Raw genomic sequence first — 9,458 nt, 5'->3', positions numbered from 1 at the left:
TGCAGAGTACATCATGAGAAACGCTGGGCTGGATGAAGCACAAGCTGGAATCAAGATTGCTGGGAGAAATATCAATAACCTCAGATATGCAGATGACACCACCCTTATGGCAGAAAGTGAAGAGGAACTAAAGAGCTTCTTGATGAAAGTGAAAGAGGAGAGTGAAAAAGTTGGCTTAAAGCTCAACATTCAGAAAACGAAGATCATGGCATTCGATCCCATCACTGAATGGCAGATAGATGGGGAAACAGTGGCTGACTTATTTTTCTGGGCTCCAGAATCACTGCAGATGGTGACTGCAGCCATGAAATTAAAAGATACTTACTCCTTGGAAGTAAAGTTATGACAGCATATTAAAAAGCAGAGACATTACTTTGCCAACAAAGGTCCATCTCGTCAAGGCTATGGTTTTTCCAGTGGTCATGTATGGATGTGAGAGTTGGACTGCGAAGAAAGCTGAGCACTGAAGAATTGATGCTTTTGAACTGTGGTGTTGGAGAAAACTCTTGAGAGTCTCTTGGATTGCAAGGAGATCCAACCAGTCCATCCTAAAGGAGATCAGTCCTGGGTGTTCATTGGAAGGACTGATGTTGAAGCTGAAACTCCAATACTTTGGCCACCTCATGCGAAGAGTTGACTCATTGGAAAAGTCCCTGATGCTGGGAAAGATTGAGGGCAGGAGGAGAAGGGGACGACAGGATGAGATGGTTGGATGGCATCATCGACTCGATGGACATGGGTTTGGGTGGACTCCGGGAGTTGGTGATGGACAGGGAGGCCTGGCGTGCTGCGGTTCGTGGGGTTGCAAAGAATCAGACAGGACTGAGTGATTGAACTGGCTGAAGAGAGAAAAACAGTATTGCCAGCAGGGAAAGAAACTGGGTGGCTGGGAGACAGAAGTGGAAGAGTGAGTTTAGATGTTTTTCTACTTTTTGAATTTTCAATCATGTTGAATGTATCATCTACTCAAAACTTAAATATTATAAGATTAAGGCTATTTATGCATCTAAGCCTATACCACTCTAGACAGTTCTTTTTTCCTTTAAATTCTAAGAATCATAATTTAGGAAGAGTTTTCAACATGAAAAGTAACTGAGTTTTCGCAAATACCATTGTGAATGAATATATTTAGCTTGAATGTACTATTTTTAAATTATCTGAGAAGCAAAGCTTATGCTTTTCAGGTAGCAATGCTGTAGACCTGCAGTCTTGCTGAAGACAATGAGAAGAGCCAGATAAAAGTATACAGTGTTCTACTTAAAAACATCAGAAAGCTACTGAAACAACGAGGACTAAGTTAGGGGCTAAGATTCTAGAGAGGGGAGACCTGAGAGGTGAACTGATGTTTGCAACCCTTCTTCCACTTGTAGCGTGTGCCTATTCTGAATGCAGAATGAGAATGAGGACTTCTGGTGAACAGGTCTGCTCTACTGGCAGAACTCTTGGCCAGCTCATGAAGCTGGAGTTTTTAGAGGCTTGAAGGTCATCGTCATCAAACACAAGTTACACTTTCTCATCAAGATAACTACAGTTTTGAAACTGTTAAGAGCAGAGGCTAAAAGGCTGAAAACCTTTGAAAAGCAGAGAGGAGTCATCAGGCTCACACTGCAGATGAGACAGAACAGAATTTAGGACCTACCAGAGGAAGGAAGCTTGTTGAACAGACCAGAAGCCTCAGCTGAAAGTCCCCCAGCACAGAAGTCTGCAGACTAAATCCCAGGAGCCAAATCTTCACTCTGCGATACTTGGAGGACTTGTGAATGGCTTTAAACAGACTCCTAGAGGGACTTATCTGGTGGTCCAGTGGCTAAGACTCCATGTTCCCAATGCAGGGCACCTGGGTATAAATACTTAAACTAAATAGCTCTTAGATTCCTTAGTTCACATATAAGGAACTGAACTGTGGGAGTAGTAATTTGTGCATGAATTTTGGACCACCAAAAGAAGGGGCGTGTGGTGCAGGAAGGAAGAAAATAATGTCCTTAACTTGGTCTCTACCTGTATGACCTTAGGCAAGCTACTTAATCTGTCTTAATTTCTAAACAGGAATCAATGTAACCAAGAGTTGCTATGGAGAATTAAGGGAAGTAATAGAGCAACTGGCACAGGCCCTGACTCAACAAAGAACCTTAAACGATAGTGTCTCTCCTGGCTCTCCTCCAGTCCCACTACATCTAACCCCACTATTGGGAGAGTCACTTATCCAGTGACTTCGTGTACTCTAAGTGCCCATGTATAGCATCCAGTAAAGTGCAGTTGCCTTCTGTATACTCGTGAACACTACTCACCTCTCCCTTACCGGATATATTTTTAGCTCTGTGTCAGAAGAGGCCCCTGACCATGAGTTTCCCAGTGTTACGGCTCCCAGATCACAAGTGACTTCAGCCTCAGAGGAAACCATTCCTCAAATATCTTGTGGCTTCTTTAAATTCCTATACAAGTTCTATACATTTGGCATGCATAAAGGTGTGTAAAACAAACTGCAATGGGGAGGTGAGCCTCTACTGTGTTTACCCATAACTTGATTCCTGTGTAAGGATCTTAATAAATAATAATTACTTTAAATTTTGTCTTGTTTTTTTTTAACCCTTCAATGTAAGTTGCCTTGTGGCAGGACTTGGAGCGATATGGACCCTGAATTCAACTGAGAGGACCCTTCCTTCTCTTTACATTTCACTTTACATTTCTCTTCAACTTGGCTTTTGTGGTCCCAGGCTGCTGCACCTAAGCTCTGTGAAACTAGTTCAATCCAGGTTTTCACTCAGTTGGGGATCATAAATTGAGTTTATCCATCGTTTGTATCCTTCTGCTTCATCTCTTAAAACCCATAAAAGGTTTGGGTGTCTGTTTTTTACTGCAGGATTAAAATCCCACTCTCTGGTAAGTTTATACTAGACAGATGTAGGTTATACTGGGTTTATTGATCGCAGTCCACTGATGAAGAAAACTGTAATAGGTATTTGAACAGAGTATACAGTATAGAAAAATGGTTAGACAGGTGTTGGAACAAAAGGGAACACAGATAACCCAAAAATGATCACTGTGAGAAGTGGCTACCACCCTCAAAGCTGGGAAACATATGGGAAGGATTCTGGTTACTAGAATGTAGGTGCTCAGGATGTGTGGGAAAGTGGATCCTACAGACTTGGAATTCAGATTTTTGAGAAACAATTCCCAGCTACTGCTGGGGCTCTGAAGGTTCTAGAGGAGTTGAAGGCACTTAGAAGCTGGGATCAACTGACACTGAGAGGAACAGCAAAGAAATGCCCCCTTTTCCCTTTCCTCCTAGTACCTCTTAATAGAACTTAATAGGAAGCTTGCTGGTGAAGGAGTCTGGAAAAGGGGTTGGGGGTTTTTTGTTTCTTCAGCCTCGCAGCATGTGGGATTGCTTGGAACCTCACCCACTGGACTGCCAGGGAAGTCCCTGGAAATGGTGTTTTTTTTATATCCCAGGAGAGTTTGGAATGACAGGCTTGAGAAAGCAGGCAGGAGATAAGCAATGAGAGGAGAGAAAACAAGCACAACAGAGTTTTCCTTTGATGGGTTCTGGGACAAAAACAGCTTGAAATCTCTAAGGGAAAAAACTGGAAAGCTATCCTGACAAGACGGAGTAATATGTATGGGAAATGATGCTTAAACACAAATGCCCAGGAGAGGTAAAACCTCATTAAGAATGTATGGAAGTAAATTGGAGAACCTTCCCAAGCACCTGTAGAAAGCCCTGCCAGTTGTTTAGTACCTATTGCTCTGATTATACTTTAGTGTCCCCATCTCAACCAGAACTGATGATTAGAGAGTAAGGTTTCTCTGTGCCACCTGTTGGACTAACAATCACCTGAAGCCACCACTGTCCTGAGTCCCTAAAAGCTTTCTAATTCTCACCCACAGGAATACCAAGAACCCCTCTCTGAAATTTCCTCTACAGAAAATTAAGGCCATCAGACACCATCACTAAATTTCTATAGCTCTTAGGAGGATATCCTAGAAATAATAGAACACTAGGATAAGATTTAAAGGAGGGCATTTTAGTAATTGAAATAGATCATAATAAAGTAACTCTCCAGAGTAATTCTAGACTGAAAAAAAAAAGTAGATGACAAGAATTATGTAATAATCTTAGCAAGAGCCACTGAAATACTACTAAATCAATTTGCTTTTAATGGGAGAGAATCTACTTCCAAAGAGCTTGAAGTGCTATAGTTTATGCAACTGCATTCCAAGTTCACTGACTTGAAAACAGTGTTCAAAAATCTCAAGATCTCAAAAACGATTCTGTTTGGAAAAGCACATTGTAAACAAAAAATGTACTTGATTCTATTGGAAAATGCTTAGAAAACTTACATTTAAAGCTTTTACATATAAAGCTAAAAATTACATGAATTTATTTTTAGAAGTTTTTTTTTTCTTTTTTGTGCTGATAAGTAGGTCACACACCAAAAAGTAGAGAAGAGGTCTAATTACCTAAGACTCAGGTCTCTGGTTGGAAAGAAGTGGTCATTTTAATTTTGCATGATAGCAAAAGCTACCATGGGAGCTGAAACACAATCACGCCTCTTTTGGCTTAAAAAAATAATTCATGCATTATGTATTTTATACTGCAACATTTATTCCAAATTCAGTGGCTTCTTGGGCAGAAGGATAAATTAGAGGCTGGGGTTAACACACACACACACTGCTATATATAAAATAGACAAGCAACAAGGGCCTACTATATAGTACAGGGAACTATAATAAACTATATGGGAAAAGAACTTGAAAAAGTATATATATAATATATCAGGCTTCCCTGGTGGCTCAGATGGTAAAACGTCTGCCTGCAGTGCAGGAGACCAGGGTTCGATCCCTGGGTTGGGAAGATCCCCTGGAGAAGGAAATGGCAACCCACTCCAGTACTCTTGCCTGGAAAATTCCATGGACTGAGGAGCCTGGTAGGCTATAGTCCATGGGGTCGCAAAGAGTCGGTTAACACACACACACACACAGCTATATATAAAATAGACAAGCAACAAGGACCTACTATATACCACAGGGAACTCAACTCAATATTTTATAATAAACTATATGGAAAAAGAATTTGAAAAACAGTATATATATTATATATATTAAAATATACATATTACTGTTCTGTACATCTAAATCTTAACACCACATTATAAATCAGGTATAATATTTTAAAAAATTAAACAAATTTAGTGGCTTCTGCATTAAATTGTCTCTAAATGTCAAAAGTTATTTTGACAGTTTAATTTTACAGAAGGTGGTTTGTGTTTTTCTCCAGTCTTGACAGCAGTTGATACAGGAAGCATTTATTTTAAGTGAGATTGAGGGTTGTTTTTTTTTTTTAGTTTTTAAAACTTGTATTTTATATACAAAGAGCTAGTATTATTAAGGCAGAGGTGCTGGATGATCCATTTAAGGAAGTTCAATTAGTCCAACTTAATGAAGCCAATGTCCTTTGCATACTGGCGGAAACACTGGCGGCACTATTGAGGCCGTATTTCCGGATCAGACCGTGCCGGTTTGAGCAGACCTGGCAAGAGCGAGAATCCTGGCCAAATTTTCTCGAATGGCTCCAGGAGAGCTGCTGGTGACCCATGTTGCTTTCTCGGCTGCAAGGAGGCAAAAGGGAGGGGTTTTCTTTTCCTCAGTGTTCCAAGACCATTTGTATTTATTTTCTGTTTGCATCTTTTGCTTATTTTTCTATTGGTTTGTTAGACTTTCTTCTCAATTCCTATGGGCTCTTAATGTAATTAGGAAGATTGACGTTTTCTTAGCAATTAGTTACAAAAAATTTCCCTATAGAATTGAGTCCCTGCACACAGGTAGGAAAAGATTGATTGTTTGATAGTCATGGTAATAAGTAACCACCAGAACCGGTTATAAAACCTGCCTAATCAATCAATGACAGTTTGGTTCATTGAATACATATCTGAAAACCAACCAATCAGTAACAGCCTCATGCTTTGAAAGTCAGCTTTAATCATCAGTGGTCTCAGGCCAGTAAACACTTCCTGCACAGACATCATCACACTTCCCTGTTTCCTTCGAGCAATGCTGATCACTTGACCACTGTAGCACAGGTATGTACTAACCACCGGACTGCCAGAGAATTCCCAGGTCTTGTATTTTGATACCACTTTGCCATTTATCATTTGACTTTAATTATAAGGCTTTTTTTTTTTTTTTTGCCATGCTAAAGTTTTTGACTTTCAGATAGTTTAATTTTTCAGACATTTGAAAAAGTGGATTGATTTTTTTGTTGTTGAAAGAATTTTCTTCATGCTATAAAAGTTACCTTTTCCCCTCAATATATGTATATTTTATATGGTTTCATTTTTTACATTTCAATATTTGACTCATTTGATGTTTAACCTGGTGTAGGGAGTAAGTATTGTCCAACTTTATTATTTTTTTTCACTCTCTATTCAACTTCCCTAACACCATATTTTTAAAACCCATTATTGCCACTAATCTGATTTCCATACACATTAGAGTCTATATCTGGATTTCCTGTTTTGTTCCACAAGCATGCTATCCACTCATGCCTTGATAGCACATTATTTTAGTCACTGAAGTTTTATGATAGAGTAAGGTACCTCCCATGGCTCTTTTTTTCTCTCATAATATTCCAGCTACTCTTTATTTTTCCATATCAACTCCAGAATCTCATACTGTTTCTGGCAGTCTCTTACCCCTTTCCCTTTCTTTCCTGCCTCACCAGCAGCTGCTACCAAGAAATACTGCCTCTGCTTTCTAAAGGGATTCCCTCTCTTAAATCTGCCACCACTGAGCCTATGTAATTTTTTGACCTTTCCTCTCCACCTCCCCCTGACCCCCTCCAAGGCTCTTACCTTTGCCCTTCTCTACTTGTCCTGGGATCCACTCATAGGGCTTCCAACTCAGAATGGGCCCTCACTTTCCACAGATGAACACTTGCTGATGCTTTTCTGGGATCTGCTACTTCTGGGACCCCTTGGTACTTCTTATTCTTCCCCTTTGCACTTTTTTGACTTCCCAGGTTGATTATTCTGGTAAAAAAAAAAAAAGTGCTTGAGGCCATGCCTCACGTGGCAGGGGGCTGTGAATGGGCTCCAGGAGCTGAGGGCACCCTCCCTCCAAAACCAGCAAAAATTCTCAAGTTCTCTGTACCACAGCTGCAAGGAAATGAAAGCTGCCAACAACCAGGCAAGCAGGAGAGTGCATCCTTCCCTCAGTGGAGGCTCCAAAGGAGAATTGGCCCTGGCCAACACGTTGACTGCAGCCTGGTGAGACCCTAGCAGAAAACACAGCCACGCTCAAGCTCCTGGCTGAGATAATATAGGTGTGTCATATCAAGACACTAGGGTTATGTTATTACGCATCAGGTTAATTAATATGGGTCCTATGGCATGGGCTGAGGAACTGCTGAGCTTGAAATGATCCTTCCTCTACATTCACCACCCTCAAAACAAGAAGTCTTGCTACTGAAGACTCACTAAGCAGTATAACATATATCTTTTGATCACCCTTTTTTTCACCCTTGTCCTGGGAACGCCCCAGGAGGACTGTACGCTGTAAGGACTAAACCAGGGGGCTCCCTGGCCCTCTGATGCCTAGTGGAATTATGCCGAGGGGAGCCCTAGCAAGAAATCAGAGAAGGGAGAGTGTGGCTGAACCATACATCTCCTTGACTGCTCTGCAGGATCGCCACAGATTGGCGGGCTATGCCTCTCAACTGAAGGTCACAATTCCTGTGAGAGCGCGCCCTCTTTACCGTCTCCCTCGCACCAGAGCCTCTCCTCCTCGGCTCTGGTGGCTACTTCCTCCTTTCTGCCCCGCAGTGGAGTGGGAACAGCTGTCTGGCGCTGCTACACGGAACCATCTTGTGCCTTCCCTGCACCACGCCCACGCCTTTGTAAATAATGCCTCTTCTCAAATTATCCAGTGTAACTGGCCATCTATTTCTTGCCAGGCCACTGACTGGTACTGTTAGCTCCACTAGGAAACATACCAGATATTAAAAGTCATGTAAATGTTCAAATATCTTGAAAACTCATTAAACAGTACTCCTAAAATGGATGCACTATTCTTGCATGTAAATTATACCTCAGTAGATTTTTTAAAAATTAGCCCATGAAATGCACCCGTGCCCACTGGTTCCCATGGCTCTCTGGATGATCCTTTGCATATTTCCCATGACACAAGGGACCCCTACCTACATGCTCCCCTGCGACTCAGGAGATCCCTGAACCACAGAGAAAAGTAGTTAACAGAGGGGAAAAAAATCATTCATGGCTTGCTCAAGTTGTTACACTAGCTTCAAATATTTGTTCTAAATAAAGATGTATATATGTGTGTATACACACACACTATATAATTTTTAGTTGGAGTATAGTTGATTTACAATGTTGTGTTAGTTTCAGGTATATAGCACAGTGATTTAGTTATACATATATATATATATATATATATTCTTTTTTAAACAGACCTTAGGAAAAGGTAAATTTTTTGAAGTTTGTAATCTGAAAGTACTAAGAGAACTGAACCTCAGCTGTACGTGTGCTTCTCTATTTCTTCTTCCTGACTGCAGATCTTAGGAAATGACAGTCTTACTTTAAGTTTGGAGACTGTCATCTGTTTCCTTTGCCTGCTAAGTCGCTTCAGTCATGTTTGACTCTGCAACCCGATGGACCGTAGCCTGCCAGGCTCCTCTGTGCATGGGATTCTCCAGGTAAGAAGACTGGAGTGGGTTGCCATTGCCTTCTCCAGGCGGTTTTCCCGACCCAGGGATCGAACCTGCATCTCTTACATCTCTTGCATTGGCAGGCAGGTTCTTTACCAGTAGCACCACCTATTTCTTCTACTCTCTATCAACTCTCACTTTAGCTATTTTCAATCAGTAGTTAGGAGAAAAAGACACTTATTCCTATGTACTGTTATGTAACTACCTACTGTATTCAAAATATTATTTAATAATTTCAGTGACAGATATCCAGGCATTTGAAGAAAAGTTAAAATTCAGACCATTTCTGGAAATGTGTTGAAAAATGACTTTGTCTAGGATGCTACCAACCTGCTTTCCCTCTCAAGCCACTTCTTCAGAATTTCGGCTTTTCAAAACACCTCTTGCATTTGTGCATCCCTGGGCTCTCATAAATGTCCAGCAGTGCTTACTATGGTAATAGGGCTGTAGCTGAGAAGCCTGCAGGAGCAGTATCAGGGAAGAAAGAGACTGTGTGGTCTTTTGTGTTTTATAACTTGGACATTAGACAAAGACTGGACTATTAATATCACATACATTTTGATATAAATATAAGGATGTTAATTAAATTTAGAAATTACTAAATTTATCCACCTCCATTCTAAAGAAAAGAAATCAACTTATCATTATGTATATTTTTTAAAGTATTTGTTTGGCTGCACCTGGTCTTAGTTGCAGCATACAGGAATTACGGACTTTATTGTGGCATGTGAGTTCT

The 9,458-nt window shown here is 40.7% G+C and overlaps 1 pseudogene; it reads right to left on the bottom strand.

Annotated features, from left to right (window-relative positions):
* On the bottom strand, positions 5,133 to 9,255 carry LOC106501980 (annotated as a pseudogene).

Source organism: Capra hircus, chromosome 1 (assembly GCF_001704415.2).
Source record: "Capra hircus breed San Clemente chromosome 1, ASM170441v1, whole genome shotgun sequence".
NCBI lineage: Eukaryota > Metazoa > Chordata > Mammalia > Artiodactyla > Bovidae > Capra > Capra hircus.
The sequence above is the reverse complement of the archived record's forward strand: the minus strand, read 5'-3'. Positions and strand labels throughout refer to the sequence as shown.